The 23,315-nt window shown below is 43.3% G+C and overlaps 1 pseudogene across 1 annotated transcript in view; it reads right to left on the bottom strand.

Annotated features, from left to right (window-relative positions):
* Nucleotides 1-23,021, bottom strand: part of LOC311134866 (mitochondrial inner membrane protease subunit 2-like) — a 222,058-nt pseudogene extending 199,037 nt beyond the window's left edge. Inside the window, exons 1-2 of the transcript in view lie at nucleotides 22,888-23,021; nucleotides 14,421-14,527 (exon numbers count right to left, since the gene is read on the bottom strand). The product of the transcript in view is annotated as a mitochondrial inner membrane protease subunit 2-like (transcript). The remainder of the gene's footprint in view (nucleotides 1-14,420; nucleotides 14,528-22,887) is intronic.
* Between the last annotated feature and the right edge of the window lie 294 nt (nucleotides 23,022-23,315).

Below are 23,315 nucleotides of genomic sequence, written 5' to 3' on the forward strand. Positions count from 1 at the left end.
CTCTGAAAATATGCTTGGATGGATTCTTGTTTAGAAGGCATATTTTAGAAAAGACATACAGTGAGCTCCAAAAGTATTGGGACAGTGACACATTTAGTTGTTTTGGCTCTGTACTTCAGCACTTTGGATTTGAAATGACTATGAGGTTAAAATGCAGAGTGTCAGCTTTAATTTGAGGGTATTTTCATCCATATCGGGTGAACTGTTTAGAAATTACAGCCATTTTTGTACATAGTCCCCCCATTTTAGGGGACCAAAGGTATTGGGACAAATTCACTTATATATGTATTAAAGTAGTCTAAAGTATAGTTTAGTAACATCATAGTCATTGTATTATTTAAAATGCAAACTGCTGGAGGTATAGAACCAAAACAACAAAAAATGTGTCACTATCCCAATACTTTTGGAAGGATAAAATATGGTAATCCCTGGGGATTCAAAATGTACTGTGTCAGTATATGGTTATCTGCTTAGATCTCTACCCTCAAGGATTCACTTAATTTTTCACTTATCCTACATTGACACACTTCTACCAATGAAGAAGCAATCCAGGGTCATTTAGTCTGTAGACCTACCCCTACTATTGATGCAAGTGAACTCAATAACCCTCAGGTCACAACTAAGTTTGGTTCGGTTCCGTAAACATCCTCCATTTAGGGCAGAGCCAGGATAATGCTTATAGTTTCTCTGACTTGGAAATGTGTCACTAACAGCCTAAATTAACAATCCTGTCCCTGTGAAATTTCAAACACCAATTTCCTTCCATCCAGAGCCCAATTTTAACTTAAAGCTTTTATCATGCCCTCAATGTGTCAAGTGAGTAACCTGACCACTGCGCTCAGCTCACTTGGTGTGGGCAGGGTGCTTCCAAGCTGCTGCTGCTTCTGTTTTTGGAGAAATTAGGGAATTTTTCATGTCGAGGTAATTCCCATTTCATTGCATGCCTGCTGATGGATGCCAGGAAAGCAGCTTTGATGTTTGTAGAATTACACAGAGGCTGAATGAGAGGGATATCTCCTCGCTGCATAAGCAAAGTACCCGCTGGGGCTGATGACAGGGCTCCCATGTAATGAACAACATCATTTGTGTTTGGAGACCAACTGTTTTTTCTTCTCACTTTCTCCTTGTAAAGGCAGGTTCTGAACATCAGGAAAATCACCAGGAGAAGAGGAAGGGAGAGAGAGAGGAACAAATAAAGCCAATGATGGCTGTAATAAATGTAGTTGAAGTGAAAACAGATCACCACAGCCAAGTGGGCATTTTCCACATTCCATGAAAAACTGCTATCTACGCAGTTCCCTCTGAATGCAACCCTACCTCATTGTGTTCATGCAAGCGCAATGTTTTATCAGATATAGATTCTGATTTACAGTACAATCCTATTATTAGGAATACGTCTCATTGTAGATGTACTGGCAGGAGTTCTGAATAACTGAACCCCAGACCTATAGCTCATTCCCCCCAAGCTGCCCTGCTTCAATCTACCCGCAGCGCCTCTCTCTCTCTTTCAGAGGTTCTCATTACATTGGCCTGCTGCTGCTTCTCTCTCCCTTCATATCTCATGTTGACACATACAACCACTAAGGACTCGCTGCAATTTTTCTCGGTTGTTGACTGGAATTTTACCCCAATCAACTTTTTGGAGGCACATCCGAGTTCAAGGCGACCTATTTAAACGTAGAAATTTACCAGAGGCGGAGGCATTCATTCATCACATCTGAAAAGTGGAATGGAACAGGGAGCTGAGCCACTGTGTGAGAGAGGGGATGTGAGGGACAACAGCAGAGCATGAGAGAGGCAGAAGGGTTGAGGTAGGTTGAAAATTAGTAATCCCCTGTGTTGTTTAAACGTCTAAAATCCTTGTATTGTAGAAACAGCAGGTGAAAAGGTTTACGTAGATTGCCCAATTGACACACTGTGAGGGACAACAGCCCTGCAAGGAGAAAGGCAGAAAGGCTGAGTAGGGGGGACAATACAGTTGAAGTCGGAAATGTACATACACCTTAGCCAAATGCATTTAAACTCAGTTTTTCATAATTCCTGACATTTAATCCTAGTAAAAATACCCTGTCTTAGGTCAGTTAGGATCACCACTTTATTTTAAGAATGTGAAATGTCAGAATAATAGTAGAGAGAATGATTTATTTCAGCTTTTATTTCTTTCATCACATTCCCAGTGGGTCAGAAGTTTACATACACTCAATTAGTACCATTGCCTTTACATTGTTTAACTTGGGTCAAACGTTTCGGGCAGCCTTCCACAAGCTTCCTACAATAAGTTGGGTGAATTTTGGTCCATTCCTCCTGACAGAGCTGGTGTAACGGAGTCAGGTTTGTAGGCCTCCTTGCTTGCACACGCTTTTTCAGTTCTGCCCACACATTTTCTATAGGATTGAGGTCAGGGCTTTGTGATGGCCACTCCAATACCTTGACTTTGTTGTCCTTAAGCCATTTTTCCACAACTTTGGAAGTATGCTTGGGGTCATTGTCCATTTGGAAGACCCATTTGCGACCAAGCTTTAACTTCCTGACTGATGTCTTCAGATGTTGCTTCAATATATCCACATAATTTTCCTTCCTCATGATGCCATCTATTTTGTGAAGTGCACCAGTCCCTCCTGCAGCAAAGCACCCCCACAGCATGATGCTGCCACCCCGTGCTTCACGATTGGGATGGTGTTCTTCGGCTTGCAAGCATCCCCCTTTTTCCTCCAAACATTACAATGGTCATTATGGCCAAACAGTTCTATTTTTGTTTCATCAGACCAGAGGACATTTCTCCAAAAAGTACAATCTTTGTCCCCATGTGCAGTTGCAAACCATAGTCTGGCTTTAGTGGCTTCTTCCTTGCTGAGCGGCCTTTCAGGTTATGTCGATATAGGACTCGTTTTACTGTGGATATAGATACTTTTGTACCTGTTTCCTCCAGCATCTTCACAAGGTCCTTTGCTGTTGTTCTGGGATTGATTTGCACTTTTCGCATCAAAGTACATTAATCTCTAGGAGACAGAACACGTCTCCTTCCTGAGAGGTATGACGGCTGCGTGGTCCCATGGTGTTTATACTTGCATACTATTGTTTGTACAGATGAACGTGGTACCTTCAGGCGTTTGGAAATTGCTCCCAAGGATGAACCAGACCTGTGGAGGTCTGTATTTTTTTTTCTGAGGTCTTGGCTGATTTATTTTGATTTTCCCATGATGTCAAGCAAAGAGGCACTGAGTTTGAAGGTAGGCCTTGAAATATATCCACAGGTACACCTCCAATTGACTCAAATTACGTCAATTAGCCTATCAGAAGCTTCTAAAGCCATGACATCATTTTCTGGAATTTTCCAAGCTGTTTAAAGGCACAGTCAACTTAGTGTATGTAAACTTCTGACCCACTGGAATTGTGATACAGTGAATTATAAATTAAATAATCTGTCTGTAAACAATTGTTGGAAAAATTACTTGTGTCATGCACAAAGTAGATGTCCTAACCGACTTGCCAAAACTATAGTTTGTTAACAAGAAATTTGTGGAGTGGTTGAGAAACGAGTTTTAATGACTCCAACCTTAGTGTATGTAAACTTCCGACTTCAACTGTAGTAGTGTGATGTGGAAAGTTATCACTATACTTTATTAAAAATCAAAGTTCTTCCAGAGTTTTTGTAGAATCAAGATAGATTTTATTACACAGAGTAACGTAAGCCGAGATGATCTGCAGTGCACCTCCCGTTTCCCTCTCAGCTCTCCGTTTATATAGTCATTTTCACACACATCCTAGTTTAGAGTCCCTCCCTCTGGTTCCCCCACCATTATCTTCAGTTTCCTGCTCTCTACCGCTCCGCCCACTTCCTTAGTCTATGATAGCGGCTAAATTTGACTTCTCTTCAATTTAGAAACAATATTATTACAATCAATCAAGCCCTTGTCATTCATAAATAATAATGTTCAGTTTTAAACTCTGTTCAACCCTGGCTCTCCCTGGCTTGACCTAAAGATTGATTGTTGAACATGACAGGTCCACACTTAATCTTTCAAACATACCCAAAACCCACACCTCTCTTCCGTCCTGTCATGCTGTAATTACTCATGATTAGTCTAAACTCTGTTCAACTCTGGCGCCGCTCTTTCCACTTTGTTTGAGGAGAGAGGCAAAAGGCCACAGTCTGGTTTCAGTCTCTGATAAGGTAGGACAGCCATGGATTAAGTAAGAGCGAGCAATTCGACCCTTGGTCAGATCCCCACTTCACACACACTAGTGGTGGCTATTCAGCAGCCTGATGGTCTGGGGTAGAAGATATTGGCCGTGGCTAGGGATGCCATCTGGGCCGGCAGCCATGCGAGGGTTAACACGTTTCAATGACTTACACACGTCCTCCGTGGAGACCGTAAGTACGTAGCCCTCGTTGTCCTCAGGATCTCCTCGGACACTGAGAGTCGTCGTTGTGCTCTAAGTGTGATAAAAATGATGTGCGCATGGTGATCTTAGGCTTGTGTGCGGCTGCTCGGCCTTCCCTCCGGTAGGACTCCCAGGCAGCCTGAGGTCTCACCGAAGAGGCTAGCCCATTGTTCCGCCGTCTCCGGCAATTCGGGAAGGTTGGGTGGATGGTGATTCATATTCCAATAGTTCTGACCGGGTGTATGAAGTAATGCACAAAACAAACTGAGTAAGAACATTTGAGAAAAACATTAGAAAAACACTAGAAAAAGTAGAACGCTGCAATGTTTTGTAGGAGCTCGAGGCGAGATGCCCTCCGTCGACGCCATCTTAACCAAATGGTGTGGCCGTAAAAATTTGTTTCATAGCCCAATGCATGGATGAATAACAAGTGCAGCCTTGCAGACACAAAAAATGCACTTATTCGAACGATTCTTCAAATAATCATAATTTGCTCTCCAGTAAGAAGAAGCATTGCCAGGCTTAGGAAAAATGCAAACCCCATGAATTAGAACTGTTGTTGCTTCCGCTCTCTCCCAGCAGTTTTAGAAGTCCATGTCCGTGTTATGACAGTGAGGATGCATACTACTGAAATGCATGCTCCTGAAATACGACTGACATGCAAGTGAAATGCATGCTATGAGCACTGGCTGGTCAGCCCAGGGTCAGCCCTGTGTAATATGATAATTTAGCTAGCAGACACTTTTATCCAAAGCCACACATATGCCGGGATTCAGTATAAGTGGCCCAATCAGGAATCAAACCTCCAACCCTGGTTTTTCCAGCATGCTCTTACCACTGAACCACATCTAAGAATTGACATGTCAGATAAAACATGTTCAAATAATGCATATAGGACTTTGGGGGTTCAGAGGAGACAGGCCTAAAAAGTAGGTCCTTGCTATCCGGGAACCTTGGGATGTCCTTAAAATGGTTAAGGTAAGGTTAGGGTTATGGTTAGGTAAGGGTTATGGTTATGTTCATGGTTAGGGTAAGGGTAAGGGTAGGGGTTAAGGTTAGGGTTTAGGGTAGGGAAATCCCAAGGATCCCGAATAGGACTAACCCTATAAAGTACCAGGAAGGGGTGGATCATAACCAATCCTTAATGTCAATGGTAGTGGGCTACTCCATCAGATAATTTACTATATAAAGAAGATGACCTGTGATATAAGACTAAGGTCAGTTCATTCAGTTTAATAAAATCTATTTCACTGAATGAGAAAGAAAGAAATACTTTATGTATCGAATGGTGAGAGACCATTGACACCAAAGTAGTAAAAACTGTCAATACAATCTTGCGTTGAATTTGAAGACTATTTATTTTAATAAAACAGATTTACTTTTTTATTTTTTTGCCACTGAAGAGGAAGCTATCTAACTCCAGACTAAATCAAAAACTCTTAACATCAGGACCATCCTGATAGCATAGATAGCACACTGAAACAGTGACAGGAGGCTAACTGCACATGGAGGATATTTACCAGCTACTTAGCGTAAAAGCATGACCATAAATCTTTAAGCAGAGACGATATGAATACTTAATTTACTGCTCTGATGAACAGGAATGCATACATATATAAATATGAGTAAAGTGATGAGATTTCACAGGTCATTCAATTAATTTACTAATTCAGTCCATTCTTATTAACATGCTGAATGAAATGGCTGCCTCTGAGCGAGTTGGAGGGAACAACGTCTTTATTGAACATTTAAGAGAAAAATAAGCACATTTGTGAATGCAGGTGTGAATGCTCGGAGCACTATGTGCGTGTGTGTGTGCGCGTGAATGTGCACACGTGTGCACTTGCAGTTTCGCAGGAAGGGATCCTTAGCTCAGAGGGCAATGGCCATTACCCGGACATCACGCTCCTGCTGCACTCACACAAATGACAGATAATGACACTCTTACAGCCAGCGACCACCAGGCAACAGACATGTCAAAACATCCATATCTGGTAGATAGGAGACAGAAGCGATCACTTTTGGCAAAACAAACGCCGTTAACCTCCCACATGCTCTTCCATACCATTCCTTCCCTTCTCAACACTTCCCCTTTCCTCTCCTCCATTCCCTCCTTCCCTTCCCTGGCCTCCCATCCCATCCCCAGGGGCCAGAGTGTGCAGTCTGGAGTTTGTTCCTCTGTTTCCGCAGGGACCTCATGGCTCATGGAAGTCAGCTCCCCTGTTCCTGTCTCCAGGAAGGAACTCCTACCTCCACCAACCGCGTTCCGCTGTTGCCCAAGCAACATTTCTGCAGAGGAGAGATTGTCAGCTCAGAGTCTCCTAGATTAAGTATCTCAGAGGCTTTTGCTTGCCTTTTTTCCCCCCTCTGTCTTCTCTTTTTTTCTAAACCCAATCCCAAAACAATGGGCTTTGGTCATGGCTGGCTAAAACACAGCTCAACAAAGCTGGGCTGTACCGGAGTTCTGTGAGCTGTAACTGAACTGGATTCTGTTGATGCTAATTACACAAACTCAATACAGTCCAACCGAACTGAAGGGATGCTGTTTCTCTCTTCCTGGCATCCCCACTTCAAAGACGAGTGACAGGAAGAGAAGAAACTTCAGAGAATGAAGACTTGAAGCTTTTGAATGTTTACCGAGCTGCTGCTGTGCATCCCATGAATATTCATACACTTTTAGAAGGGAAAAACTTTTGTGTCAAAACTTTAAACTTCTGTTTTTCTCTCGTCTTGTACCAGGAAGGTAATCGTAAAACCTTGTCATAATCAAAAGCACATAGCCAGGAAAGGGGATTTAGTCATCTGTTATGACACCTGTTTATAACCTGGGGAGTAGCACTTCTCCCGTTCCACAAGAAAATGATATTTTGCAGAAATCTGTTTCCAGGGCTGCTCAGAACCAAATGGTTATGTTCACAGCAGAACATAAAATCAATCAGCTTTGTAATGGTCTTGTCTGAAAGCAGGACAAATACCCAATGCGGTGGATAGCTTTCCATACAGTATATGCACTCATAAACATGGTGACAGAACCATTTTCCTCATCCACTACTATGGCCTGGCCCTGAAACGAGGAGTAGTCTATTCTGTAAATAAGAAATTACTCAGAGGACCGGAATATTCCCTTGGACAATTTGCGTTTAAAATGAATACCAATTACAGGAGGAAATCAGTCTGACTTGCTGTAGCAGTAGTCCAATACCACTTTTGAAATGTAAATACAGTACAGGCCAGGGTGAGATTATTTGGCAGATAAGAAAGCAGCTTTTTGTGGTTTTAATAAAATCCCTCTCGACCAAGGCTGTCGATACAGATCTACAGTATTTCACATGTTGCCATTTTTAATAATTCTCAAAAGCATGCAGGTTGATTGGTGGATATGCAAAGCTTAAAAGAATGAGATAATAAAAAAAGGTTAGGATATGATATTAAGTGTGTTTGAGTCTTAGGAAAGTGCAATATATACCCTATGTATTATTACGTATGACGTACATGGGTGATAGTGCAGATCTGATACAGGGATCATCGCAATACCAGAGATACAGTTGAAGTCGGAAGTTTACATACACCTTAGCCAAATACATTTAAACTCAGTTTATCACAATTCCTGACATTTAATCCTAGTACAAATTCCCTGTTTTAGGTCAGTTAGGATCACCACTTGATTTTATGAATGTAAAATGTCAGAATAATAGTAGAGAGAATTATTCATTTCAGCTTTTATTTCTTTCATCACATTCCCAGTGGGTCAGAAGTGTACATACACTCAATTAGTATTTGGTAGCATTGCCTTTAAATTGTTTAACTTGGGTCAAACGTTTTGGGTAGCCTTCCACAAGCTTCCCACAATAAGTTGGGTGAATTTTGGCCCATGCCTCCTGACAGAGCTGGTGTAACTGAGTCAGGTTTGTAGGCCTCCTTGCTTGCACACGCTTTTTCAGTTCTGCCCACACATTTTCTATAGAATTGAGGTCAGGGCTTTGTGATGGCCACTCCAATACCTTCACTTTGTTGTCCTTAAGCCATTTTGGCACAACTTTGGAAGTATGCTTGGGGTCATTGTCCATTTGGAAGACCCATTTGCGACCAAGCTTTAACTTCCTGACTGTTGTCTTGAGATGTTGCTTCAATATATCCACATAATTTTCCTTCCTCATGATGCCATCTATTTTGTGAAGTGCACCAGTCCCTCCTGCAGCAAAGCACCCCCACAGCATGATGCTGCCACCCCCGTGCTTCACGGTTGGGATGGTGTTCTTCGGCTTGCAAGTTACTACCTTTTTCCTCCAAACATAAAGATGGACATTATGGCCAAACAGTTCTATTTTTGTTTCATCAGACCAGAGGACATTTCTCCAAAAAGTACGATCTTTGTCCCCATGTGCAGTTGCAAACCGTAGTGTGGCTTTTTTATGGCGGTTTTGGAGCAGTGGCTTCTTCCTTGCTGAGCGGCCTTTCAGGTTATGTCGATATAGGACTAGTTTTACTGTGGATATAGATACTTTTGTACCTGTTTCCTCCAGCATCTTCACAAGGTCCTTTGCTGTTGTTCTGGGATTGATTTCCACCAAAGTACGTTCATCTCTAGGAGACAGAAGGCGTCTCCTTCCTGAGCAGTATGAAGGCTGTGTGGTCCCATGGTGTTTATACTTGCGTACTATTGTTTGTACAGATGAACGTGGTACCTTCAGGCGTTTGGAAATTGCTCCCAAGGATGAACAAGACTTGTGGAGGTCTACATTTTTTTTTCTGAGGTCTTGGCTAATTTCTTTTGATTTTCCCAAGATGTCAAGCAAAGAGGCACTGAGTTTGAAGGTAGGCCTTGAAATACATCCACAGGTACACCTCCAATTGACTCATATTATGTCAGAAGCTTCTAAAGCCATGACATCATTTTCTGGAATTTTCGAAGAGGTTTAAAGGCACAGTCAACTTAGTGTATGTAAACTTCTGACCCACTGGAATTGTGACACAGTGAATTATAAGTGAAATAATCTGTCTGTAAACAATTGTTGGAAAAGTTACTTGTGTCATGCACAAAGTAGATGTCCTAACCGACTTGCCAAAACTAGTTTGTTAACAAGACATTTGTGGAGTGGTTGAAAAATGAGTTTTAATGACTCCAACCTAAGTGTATGTAAACTTCCGACTTCAACTGTAGATAGTCTGTGAACAGACACAAATACACACAGCTGTTTTATTACCACAATATACCACTACATGCTGAGTGTGTGTACCATAGAAATATAATTACTAGAATGGGTATTCTCATTCAAGTCAATGAGTCTGTAATTATATTTCTATGGTGTGTGACTACATTGCCATAAGACACTGCCGTATCACTTAGCATTGACTGTGGTAACACAGTTACTGTTTACTGCTCTCAGGCTAAACCCACTGTCAGATTACGTTAGATTAGCATTCCGCGCTAGCTCTCTCTCTCTCTCTCCTTCTACCTTTCCAGCTCCCTGTCTTCTTCCCTCTTTCTCCCTCCCTCTCCCCCTCCCTCTCTCTCCTTCACTCCCTCTCCCCCTCCCTCTCTCTCCTTCACTCCCCCTCCCCCTCCCTCTTTCTCCCACCCTCTCCCCCTCCCTCTCTCTCCTTCACTCCCTCTCCCCCTCCCTCTTCTCCCTCCCTCTCCCCCTCCCTCTTTCTCCCTCCCTCTCCCCCTCCCTCTCTCTCCTTCACTCCCTCTCCCCCTCCCTCTTTCTCCCTCCCTCTCCCTCTGTCTCCTTCACTCCCTCTCTTCGCTCTGCCAGGAATAGTGCTTCATAATGCAGGACTCTACGCTGACCTTTCTTACAAGGAGCACATGTGCGCCTAAGTTGGAAAATGTAGGTGCATATGCGAGTAAAATGTTCTCACTGTAGAGCCCTGTAATGGCTGAACAACACGTCCCCTGCAGGGAAGGGAAGGGAGAGGCTGCCATCTTGGGGTAATTATGAAAGAGGGATTTATCCTGCCTGCTTTCCTGCCTGCCTGCCGCTGTCTGTCTGTCTCAGCCGACTCAATCCACAGGGCACATCACAGCAAACCTCACAGCAATGTATTATTTATTATATTTAACCTTTATTTAACCAGGTAGCCACATTGAGGACAGAAGACCTCTTTTCTAAGGGAGACTTGCATTGATGAGTGGTATGTGGACATCCATGCTGAATTAGAATAGTAATGTAGAACCAAAATAAATCAAAACTTTCTGAAGCAATGTACCAAAGGAGACAGAGGTTGTCAAACCCAGTTTAGCTGATGAAGACAGAAAATACATCATGCGGTTACATATTCCTTAACCATATCTTTTAGGTGTGGTTTTTATATAAGCCCTCTTGGGCTTGTCTTCTTTTATGCGAATAAATCAAACTAAAACATGTCTGCCTATTCATGACCCCTTGCTCTTCCGCATCAAACAACATCAAACCTGAATCCCATCAAAGCAACACAACACAAATGCATCAGACATTTGCGTTTTACATTTTAGTGATTTAGCAGATGCTCTTATCCAGAGTGACTTACAGTTAGCACATTCATCTTAAGATAGCTAGGTGGGACAAGCACATATCACAGGCATAGAAAGTACATTTTTCCTCAATATCATAGCTATCAGTAGAGTCAGAGCTAGAAGGGGTGTCTCAGAAGCCATCTCAGAAGCCATCGCAAAAACAAAAACAGATAAGTAGGCTGGGATTAGTGCGCCCAGGGACTTGATTCTACGAGGAGAGAGTGCGAGAGAGGATACTTTTTTCAGGGGAGATTTTTACTGATTCCCAAATAACACCCTATTTCCTTACATCCCTATGGGCCCCGGTCAAATGTATTGCACTATATAGGGAATACGGTGCCATATGTGACGCACACTTTTTCATTAGCAGCCAGGGCCACATTTGGCTTCTCACGGTGCTTCAGAACAAAGAGTGTGTCTGAAAGCAGGGAGCCTTGACGTGGAACGTGGCGCTCTAATTGGAGCCTTGATAATCCTCTCTCTCTCTCTCCCCCTCTCCCTCCCCCTCTCCCTCCCTAGTCTCGGCTGTGGAGCCAACAGTGTCAACAGGCTCTCTACTTTAAAAAAGGCACAGGGGAGTTATAGGGGAGCAGAGCGTCACTGTTCAGCCAGCCGTGGGCAGAGGCCTACTCAACACGCAGAGAGAGTGAGAGGGAAAGAGGGAGAGAGCATGTGAGAGGGAGAGAGAGAGAGAGAGAGAGTGCTAAAGAGGGGGTTAGCAAGCCAGCTCTGGGTGCTCCTCAGCGTGGCAGGGGAGTGGAGGAGTGATTGCAGGTAAGTAAGGTGGTACAAGTCATCTACTGACATGGACGAGGATGAGGATTAGGAGAATAGTTTAGAGAGGATGAAACTCAACGCAACTCACAGACATATGGGCAGCCTGCCCTTCACTCTATGGATCACATTATGTATTGCAGTGTTTCCCAACTCCAGTCCTCGAGTATTCCCAACAGCACAAATGTTTGTTGTAGCCCTGGACAAAAACACCTGATTGAACTTGTCAAGGGCTTGATGATTAGTTGACAAGTAGAATCAGGTGTGCTTGTCCAGGACGACGACAAAAAGATGTACTGTTGCGGGTACTCGAGGACCGGAGCTGGGAACTACTGGTGTATTGTATCATGGCTGGAGCCCGGAGGCTTAGAGAGAAGCACTAATCATATCAGCCTTGCTAGGGAGAGTCGTCAATGACTCAAAAAGGTCAGCTGGATATATCAGGATAGAAAAAGATGAAACACAGATATTGAAAGGACGGAAATATGTTGTTTCCATGTCAACATGAAGTACAGTAAGGATGGTTGATGTACAGGCCAAGGCTTGGGGCGAAATACAACAATCTTATAATTCTTCATGTACACACATACAGTGGCTTGCGAAAGTATTCACCCCCCTTGGCATTTTTCCTATTTTGTTGCCTTACAACCTGGAATTAAAATGTATTTTTGGGGGGTTTGTATCATTTGATGTACAAAACATGCCTACCACTTTGAAGATGCAAAATATGTTTTATTGTGAAACAAACAAAAAAACAGAGAACTTGAGCGTGCATAACTATTCACCCCCCCAAAGTCAATACTTTGTAGAGCCTCCTTTTGCAGCAATTACAGCTGCAAGTCTCTTGGGGTATGTCTCCATAAGCTTGGCACATCTAGCCACTGGGATTTTTGCCCATTCTTCAAGGCAAAACTGCTCCAGCTTCTTCAAGTTGGATGGGTTCCACTGGTGTACAGCAATCTTTAAGTCATACCACAGATTCTCAATTGGATTGAGGTCTGGGCTTTGACTAGGCCATTCCAAGACATATAAATGTTTCCCCTTAAACCACTCGAGTGTTGCTTTAGCAGTATGCTTAGGGTCATTGTCCTGCTGGAAGGTGAACCTCCGTCCCAGTCTCAAATCTGTGGAAGACTGAAACAGGTTTCCCTCAAGAATTTCCCTGTATTTGTGCCATCCATCATTCCTTCTATTCTGACCAGTTTCCCAGTCCCTGCCGATGAAAAACATCCCCACAGCATGATGCTGCCACCACCATGCTTCACTGTGGGGATGGTGTTCTCGGGGTGATGAGAGGTGTTGGGTTTGCGCCAGACATAGTGTTTTCCTTGATGGCCAAAAAGCTCAATTTTAGTCTCATCTGACCAGAGTACCTTCTTCCATATGTTTGAGGAGTCTCCCACATGCCTTTTGGTGAACATCAAACGTATTTGCTTATTTTTTTCTTTAGGCAATGGATTTTTTCTGGTCACTCTTCCGTAAAGCCCAGCTCTGTGGAGTGTACAGCTTAAAGTGGTCCTATGGACAGATACTCCAATCTCCGCTGTGGAGCATTGCAGCTCCTTCAGGGTTATCTTTGGTCTCTTTGTTGCCTCTCTGATTAATGCCCTCCTTGCCTGGTCCATGAGTTTTAGTGGGCGTCCCTCTCTTGGCAGGTTTGTTGTGGTGCCATATTCTTTTCTATTTTTTAATAATGGATTTAATGGTGCTCCGTGGTATGTTCAAAGTTTCGGATCTTTTTTTATAACACAACCCTGATCTGTACTTCTCCACAACTTTGTCCCTGACCTGTTTGGAGAGCTCCTTGGTCTTCATGGTGCCGCTTGCTTGGTGGTGCCCCTTGCTTAGTGGTGTTGCAGACTCTGGGGCCTTTCAGAACAGGTGTATATATACTGAGATCATGTGACAGATCATGTGACACTTAGATTGCACACAGGTGGACTTTATTGAACTAATTATGTGACTTCTGAAGGTAATTGGTTGCACCAGATTATATTTCGGGGCTTCATAGCAAAGGGGTGAATACATATGCATGCACCACTTTTCCATTATTTATTTTTTTGACATTTTTGAAAGAAGTTATTTTTTTCATTTCATTTCACTAATTTGGACTATTTTGTGTATGTCCATTACATGAAAACCAAATAAAAATCAATTTAAATTACAGGTTGTAATGCAACAAAATAGGAAAAACGCCAAGGGGGATGAATACTTTTGCAAGGCACTGTATGATATGTACAGTACATCTGTGACGAGGTGTGAATGAATGAGTCAGGCGCAGGAGGTAAAACACCGAAGTCCAGAGTTTATTCCGTTTACATATATAAAACGCACCCAGCGTGAAAACGAAACTATAACAAGGGAAAATATTCCACCTTGGCAAATACAAATGGAAGAGTAGCTCAACCGAGCTACTCGCTCTCACAATAAACAATCACTCACAAAGACATGGGGAACAGAGGGAACACTTATACACATACTAATTAGGGGAATGAGCACCAGGTGTGTGTGATTGACAACACAAGACATGACAAGTGGAGTGATGAGAATGGGATCGGCAGTAGCTAGTAAGCCGGTGACGACGAACGCCAAAACCTGCCCAAACAAGGAGGGGAGGCAGCCTCAGCAGAAGTCGTGACAACATCAATGGTACCACAGGTGAAATCCACTTGATCTAAGCAACAAACAAGGTCCCAGTATGTATGACAGCAAACAAACAAACAACAGTGGATGTAAACGTGGTTAAATTGTAGTTACTTACAGGACTGACACAATGTCATCTCGTCATACTTGGTAGTTTCTCACACTCCAGAGGTTCAGCAGCACCACGTCAGACCCTGTCACATTCCCCTCAGGATTCAGAGAGGGCTGAGGATACACACACACACGTACACACACAAACAAGATGAGTCAGACAAAAATATGAGGATCGGGGGGAAGTACAGCAGCATTGTCATTAGTGTCCTCCTGAACAGAAGTACAGCAGCAAAGGTCAAGGAAAGGACAACCAGGGGACTGACTGAACACATAACACACACATCTTTTGAGCTTCTAGTCATGAAATCTATGCAGCCTACTCAATCACTTTTTATAGCTACTGTTTACAGGCCTCCTGGGCCATATACAGCGTTCCTCTCTGAGTTTCCTGAATTCCTATCAGACCTTGTAGTCATAGCAGATCATATTCTAATTTTTGGTGATTTTAATATTCACATGGAGAAGTCCACAGACCCACTCCAAAAGTATTTCGGAGCCATTATCGACTCAGTGGGTTTTGTCCAACATGTCTCTGGACCTACTCACTGCCACAGTCATACTCTGGACCTAGTTTTGTCCCATGGAATAAATGTTGTAGATCTTAAAGTTTTTCCACAAAATCCTGGACTATCGGACCACCATTTTATTACATTTGCAATCGCAACAAATAATCTGCTCAGACCCCAACCAAGGAGCATCAAAAGTCGTGCTATAAATTCTCAAACAACACAAAAATTCATTGATGCCCTTCCAGACTCCTTCTGCCTACCCAAGGACGTCAGAGGACAAAAATCAGTTAACCACTTAACTGAGGAACTCAATTTAACCTTGCGCAATACCCTAGATGCAGTTGCACCCCTAAAAACGAAAAACATTTGTCATAAGAAACTAGCTCCCTGGTATACAGAAAATACCCGAGCTTTGAAGCAAGCTTCCAGGAAATTGGAACGGAAATGGCGCCACACCAAACTGGAAGTCTTCCGACTAGCTTGGAAAGACAGTACCGTGCAGTACCGAAGAGCCCTCACTGCTGCTCGATCATCCTACTTTTCCAACTTAATCGAGGAAAATAAGAACAATCCAAAATTTCTTTTTGATACTGTTGCAAAGCTAACTAAAAAGCAGCATTCCCCAAGAGAGGATGGCTTTCACTTCAGCAGTGATAAATTCATGAACTTCTTTGAGGAAAAGATCATGACCATTAGAAAGCAAATTACGGACTCCTCTTTGAATCTGCGTATTCCTCCAAGGCTTAGCTGTCCTGGATCTGCACAGCTCTGCGAGGGCCTGGGATCGGGAGAGACACTTAAGTGTTTTAGTACTATATCTCTTGACACAATGATGAAAATAATCATGGCCTCTAAACCTTCAAGCTGCATACTGGATCCTATTCCTACTAAACTGCTGAAGGAGCTGCTTCCTGTGCTTGGCCCTCCTATGTTGAACATAATAAACAGCTCTCTATCCACCGGATGTGTACCAAACTCACTAAAAGTGGCAGTGATAAAGCCTCTCTTGAAAAAGCCAAACCTTGACCCGGAAAATATAAAAAACTATCGGCCTATATCGAATCTTCCATTCCTCTCAAAAATTTTAGAAAAAGCTGTTGCGCAGCAACTCACTGCCTTTCTGAAGACAAACAATGTATACGAAATGCTTCAGTCTGGTTTTAGACCCCATCATAGCACTGAGACTGCACTTGTGAAGGTGGTAAATGACCTTTTAATGGCGTCAGACCGAGGCTCTGCATCTGTCCTCGTGCTACTAGACCTTAGTGCTGCCTTTGACACCATCGATCACCACATTCTTTTGGAGAGACTGGAAACCCAAATTGGTCTACACGGACAAGTTCTGGCCTGGTTTAGATCCTACCTGTCGGAAAGATATCAGTTTGTCTCTGTGAATGGTCTGTCCTCCGACAAATCAACTGTACATTTCGGTGTTCCTCAAGGTTCCGTTTTAGGACCACTATTGTTTTCACTATATATTTTACCTCTTGGGGATGTTATTCGAAAACATAATGTTAACTTTCACTGCTATGCGGATGACACACAGCTGTACATTTCAATGAAACATGGTGAAGCCCCAAAATTGCCCTCGCTAGAAGCCTGTGTTTCAGACATAAGGAAGTGGATGGCTGAAAACTTTTTACTTTTAAACTCGGACAAAACAGAGATGCTTGTTCTAGGTCCCAAGAAACAAAGAGATCTTCTGTTAAATCTGACAATTCATCTTGATGGTTGTAAAGTCGTCTCAAATAAAACTGTGAAGGACCTCGGCGTTACTCTTGACCCTGATCTCTCTTTTGACGAACATATCAAGACTGTTTCAAGGACAGCTTTTTTCCATCTACGTAACATTGCAAAAATCAGAAATTTTCTGTCCAAAAATGATGCAGAAAAATTAATCCATGCATTTGTTACTTCTAGGTTAGACTACTGCAATGCTCTATTTTCCGGCTACCCGGATAAAGCACTAAATAAACTTCAGTTAGTGCTAAATACGGCTGCTAGAATCCTGACTAGAACCAAGAAATTTGATCATATTACTCCAGTGCTAGCTTCCCTACACTGGCTTCCTGTTAAGGCAAGGGCTGATTTCAAGGTTTTACTGTTAACCTATAAAGCGTTACATGGGCTTGCTCCTACCTATCTTTCCGAGTTGGTCCTGCCGTACATACCAATACGTACGCTACGGTCACAAGACGCAGGCCTCCTAATTGTCCCTAGAATTTCTAAGCAAACAGCGGGAGGCAGGGCTTTCTCCTATAGATCTCCATTTTTATGGAACAGTCTGCCTACCCATGTGAGAGACGCAGACTCGGTCTCAACCTTTAAGTCTTTACTGAAGACTTATCTCTTCAGTAGGTCATATGATTGAGTGTAGTCTGGCCCAGGAGTGTGAAGGTGAACGGAAAGGCTGGAGCAATGAACAGCCCTTGCTGTCTCTGCCAGGCCGGTTCCCCTCTCCACTGGGGTTCTCTGCCTCTAACCCTGTTGCAGGGGCTGAGTCACTGGCTTGCTGGTGCTCTTTCATGCCGTCCCTGGGAGGGGTGCGTCACTTGAGTGGGTTGAGTTACTGACGTGATCTTCCTGTCTGGGTTGGCGCCCCCCCCTTGGTTTGTGCTGTGGTGGAGACCTCTGTGGGCTATACTCGGCCTTGTCTCAGGATTGTAAGTTGGTGGTTGGGGATATCCCTCTAGTGGTGCGGGGGCTGTGCTTTGGCGGAGTGGGTGGGGTTATATCCTTCCTGTTTGGCCCTGTCCGGGGGTTTCTTCGGATGGGGCCACAGTGTCTCCGGACCGCTCCTGTCTCAGCCTCCAGTATTTATGCTGCAGTAGTTTATGTGTCGGGGGGCTGGGGTTAGTTGGTTATACCTGGAGTACTTCTCCTGTCTTATCCAGTGTCCTGTGTGAATTTAAGTATGCTCTCTCTAATTCTCTCGTTCTCTCTTTCTCTCTGAGAACCTGAGCCCTAGGACCATACGTCAGGACTACCGGGCATGATGACACCTTGCTGTCCCCAGTCCGCCTGGCCTTGCTGCTATTCCAGTTTCAACTGTTCTGCCTGCGGCTACGAAACCCCTACCTGTCCCAGACCTGCTGTTTTCAACTCTTAATGATCGGCTATGAAAAGCCAACTGAGAGACCTGAGCCCTAGGACCATACGTCGGGACTACCGGCCGTGGTGACTCCTTGCTGTCCCCAGTCCGCCTGGCCTTGCTGCTATTCCAGTTTCAACTGTTCTGCCTGCGGTTATGGAACCCCTACCTGTCCCAGACCTGCTGTTTTCAACTCTTAATGATCGGCTATGAAAAGCCAACTGAGATTTATTCCTGATTATTATTTGACCATGCTTGTCACTTATGAACATTTTTGAACATCTTGGCATGGTTCTGTTATAATCTCCACCCGGCACAGCCAGAAGAGGACTGGCCACCCCTCATAGCCTGGTTCCTCTCTAGGTTTCTTCCTAGGTTTTCGCCTTTCTAGGGAGTTTTTCCTAGCCACCGTGCTTCTACACCTGCATTACTAGCTGTTTGGGGTTTTAGGCTGGGTTTCTGTACAGCACTTCGAGATATTAGCTGATGTAAGAAGGGCTATATAAAATAAAATTGATTGAAAAATTGATTGAATACCTCAGGGACCTATTGTTCTCAAAGGGACATATTGTTCTCAAAGTGACATATTCCTCTCAAAGTGACATTGTTCTCAAAGTGACATATCGTTCTCAAAGTGACATATCGTTCTCAAAGTGACATATCGTTCTCAAAGTAACATATTGTTCTCAAAGTAACATATTGTTCTCAAAGTGACATATTCTTCTCAGAAAAGAGAAGTGGCATCCTCCTGCCATGCCATACTGTGATGGCTTTTGCCTATGTCCTCCTGTGTCTACTGATTCACACTGACATATATGGGTGGAAAAACACAGTAGCCCTCTATAAAACATCTTACATTTCAAATGTAGTGGTTTGGAAAGGTTACTCAACCATATTAAATGTCAGATTAATGTGTGCATATATTATCTGCCATGGAATCTACATACTCAGTAGCATTCTACATTTCAAGAAGCATTTTAAGAAGCATACAGCATTCAAAGAAGCATTCTGCATTCTAAGAAGCATTCAGCATTCTGAGAATAGGTCTATCAGCTCTATGTTCAGATTATGAGATCAGGGTCCATATCCACCAAGTGTCTCAGAGTAGGAGTGCTGATCTAGGATCTGAGTGCTGATCTAGGATCTGTCCAGATAATCGTATTCATTATGATCTAAAAGGCTAAACTGATCCTAGATCAGCACTCCTACTCTGAGATGCTTTGTGGATACGGGCCCAGGGGTCAGAATTGTCCTGAGACATGGCTGTAGGCTAACTAGCTTCATAAGATTCTAAAACCATACAACTCAGGAGCATGGCAAAGGTCAGTACAGAGGTCAAGAAGAATCTATTCCACAACACATGCATACAGAATGATGCACAACACACCTACAGTGTGTTACAGAGTACAGTCGTGGTCAAAAGTTTTGAGAATGACACAAGTATTGGTCTTCACAAAGTTCGCTGCTTCAGTGTTATGAGATATTTTTGCCAGATGTTACTATGGTATACTGAAGTATAATTACAAGCATTCCATAAGTGTCAAAGGCTTTTATTGACAATTACATTAAGTTTATGCAAATAATCAATATTTGCAGTGTTGACCCTTCTTTTTCAAGACCTCTGCAATCCGCCCTGGCATGCTGTCAATTAAATTCTAGGCCACATCCTGACTGATGGCAGCCCATTCTTGCATAATCAATGCTTGGAGTTTGTCCGAATTTGTGGGTTTTTGTTTGTCCACCCGCCTCTTGAGGATCGACCACAAGTTCTCAATGGGATTAAGGTCTGGGGAGTTTCCTGGCCATGGACCCAAAATGTCGATGTTTTGTTCCCCGAGCCACTTAGTTATCACTTTTGCCTTATGGCAAGGTGCTCCATCATGCTGGAAAAGGCATTGGTCGTCACCAAACTGTTCTTGGATGGTTGGGAGAAGTTGCTCTCGGAGGATGTGTTGGTACCATTCTTTATTCATGGCTGTGTTCTTAGGCAGAATTGTGAGTGAGCCCACTCCCTTGACTGAGAAGCAACCCCACACATTAATGGTCTCAGGATGCTTTACTGTTGGCATGACACAGGACTGATGGTAGCGCTCACCTTGTCTTCTCCGTACAATGTGTTTTCCGGATGCCCCAAACAATCGGAAAGGGGATTCATCAGAGAAAATGACTTTACCCCAGTCCTCAGCAGTCCAATCCCTGTACCTTTTGCAGAATATCAGTCTGTCCCTGATGTTTTTCCTGGAGAGAAGTGGCTTCTTTGATGCCCTTCTTGACACCAGGCCATCCTCCAAAAGTCTTCGCCTCACTATGCGTGCAGATGCACTCAAACCTGCCAGCTGCCATTCCTGGGCAAGCTCTGCACTGGTGGTGCCCCGATCCCGCAGCTGAATCAACTTTAGGAGACGGTCCTGGTGCTTGCTGGACTTTCTTGGGTGCCCTGACGCCTTCTTCACAACAATTGAACCTCTCTCCTTGAAGTTCTTGATTATCCGAATAATGGTTGATTTAGGTGCAATCTTACTAGCAGCAATATCCTTACCTGTGAAGCCCTTTTTGTGCAAAGCAATGATGATGGCACGCGTTTCCTTACAGATAACCATGGTTAACAGAGGAAGAACAATGATTTCAAGCACCACCCTGCTTTTAAAGCTTCCAGTCTGTTATTCTAACTCAATCAGCATGACAGAGTGATCTCCAGCCTTGTCCTCGTCAACACTCCTACCTGTGTAAACGAGAGAATCCCTGACATGATGGCAGCTGGTCCTTTTGTGGCAGGGCTGAAATGCAGTGGAAATGTTTTTTGGGGATTAAGTTCATTTTCATGGCAAAGAGGGACTTTGCAATTAATTGCAATTCATCTGATCACTCTTCATGACATTCTGGAGTATATGCAAATTGCCATCATCAAAACTGAGGCAGCAGACTTTGTGAAAATTAGTATTTGTGCCATTCTCAAAACTTTTGACCACAACTGTACATCAGGGTTGGACACATTCAGACAGAACCTCCCAGATTCGTTTCCTACTGAACAAACCCACCAAAATTCTCTTCTCTAACCAGTGACTCCATAAACAAGCCTAAATCAACCATTTCACTCTCAGTGTGAAACGAAACTCCACAGGATTCTCCAACAACCATAACTGCAACTATTGTACAATAATATAGGCCTATAGGCCATTCAATCCCCCCCAGAAATAATTTGTTCTTACAACTTAGTTTGTCACAAACTGTTTGTGTCACTTTATCGAAGAGCTAGTGTGTGACAAAGCCCCACTCCAAGCGGCGGGTGACATGACACAGGCAGAATGATTCATTAAACAGGATGTGCACAGGCCATTTCACGCTTGCTGAGGTAATTGACAGAATATCTCTCATCTGTCTGCTGAAAATAAATATCCCTACGAGTGCTGCCAGCCACGGAATTTATCTGTTACAGTTGGATATGTTATCATTTTCACGTTTAGTCATATTTTACCATATTACATGCTGTATTGTCTAGCTTGCTAGCTGGAAAGCACCCTAGAATTGATAAAAACTGAAAAACAACAACACCAGAAATTTGAATAAAATAAATGTCTGGTCAACAATTCAATCTTGTGCTGCAGGCAGCCTAAGGCAAGACATGGGGTTTTGTGAGGGCTATAACAGTCTTGTAGGAGGAGAGGCCAAGTAAAGCAACTGTCTGTCTATGCAACTTTAACATAGAGAAATCTGAACAACTCCAACAGTGTAAACAGCCTTCAGTATGTGAATGTACTGATTCACTAAGTAGTATTATAGGATGAGAGGAGAGAGATCAATAACCATCTTCTTCAGGCAAACATTAGTTGTTACATTTCACAATGTATTTCTTAGAAAACAATATAAATACTAGGTAACTATCTGTAATTGGACATCATGAGGGATGGTACAAAGGAAACAAGAACTATGGTGTGGTGAGTGATTTTGAAGGAATCACAGAATAAAAGGTTTATTCCGAAAACACAGTGGTACGCAACAATGCATCAAACACTCAAAACAACAAGGCGCATGGGTGAAATATCCCAGCGATACAACATACAAAGAGCTCCACCGAGCTAATCTAACCTCCACAATAAACAATCAAACACAAAGACAAGGGGGCAGAGGGAACACTTATACAGGTACTGATGAGGGGATATGAACCAGGTGTGTGTAATAAACAAGACAAAATAAATGGAATGATGAGATGAGGAGCGGCAGTGGCTAGAAGGCCGTTGACGACGAACGCCGAAGCCTGCCCGAACAAGGAGAGGAGGCAGCTTCGGAGGAAGTCGTGACATATGGACTGACATTTTCATTTGACTTGACTGAAGCATGTCTTTATTTAGGAATTTCAATTCTTCTTCTATAGAAATCCAGATTTATTTTATCAGTGATGGAGCTCCTACAAGGCCCGTCAGTTCCCATGTTACAAGGCTATTGCGCTGTATGGATTCTCTAGTCAACCTTTCCCAAGAGGCTGAAGTTGCCATCCAACACTGAACACGGAGGACAAGACCCAGCCAATGAGGTGAAACCAATGGGTCTTAATTGCCTGACTTCCTTATCTTGATACCTGTATAGCTACATGTGTATACCTCTAGATTAACTCTGTTTGACAGCAGAATGAAACATGGGTTTGAGTATTTATGATTGCATTAAAAATAAAGGTTGAAAACAAGTGAGGTGAGGTGAGGCCAATATTTTCCATTGTAAAGAGAACCTCTCCCTCTCTCTCTTTACGGTATGATCCCTAGATTTCATTAACTCTGCTACAAAGGGAAGTGGGGCTTTGAAAAAGTACAATAAGATCAGAAGGAATTGATGGGGGGGAGAGAAAGAGAGAGAGACAGAGAGAGAGAGAGTCTCACCTGCATTGAAGCTCCCTCTACTCGTGCTACATAGGCGAAGAGGTCCAGAACAGTGATGGTGACTGGCACTGCCATGAAGAAGCCGCTCACGAACGCCAGGATATACGTGTGCTCAGCCCCGCCTGCTGAGCCATCACCTGGGACAGAAGAACACATTTCAGCCAATCACCATCAAAGAAACCATCAGAATGGGAACACTGCCATAAGAACTTGGCATGCAACAACCAATGGAGAATCAGATAGTAGGGAGTTTGTATTGAGAAGATCAGAATGTAATTTGTGTAATTTCTCACTCAGAGAGTACATATTGCATGCAGGCATTTTTCATACTCTGTTCTCTGAGAGGACAGCAGGACGGCCAGACAAGTGTGAAATAACACAGTGACACAGACAGACCAAAGACCATAGACAGGCTAATGCATCAGTGG

The sequence above is a fragment of the Coregonus lavaretus genome (genome assembly GCF_964263955.1).
Source record: "Coregonus lavaretus genome assembly, chromosome: 9".
Lineage (NCBI taxonomy): Eukaryota > Metazoa > Chordata > Actinopteri > Salmoniformes > Salmonidae > Coregonus > Coregonus lavaretus.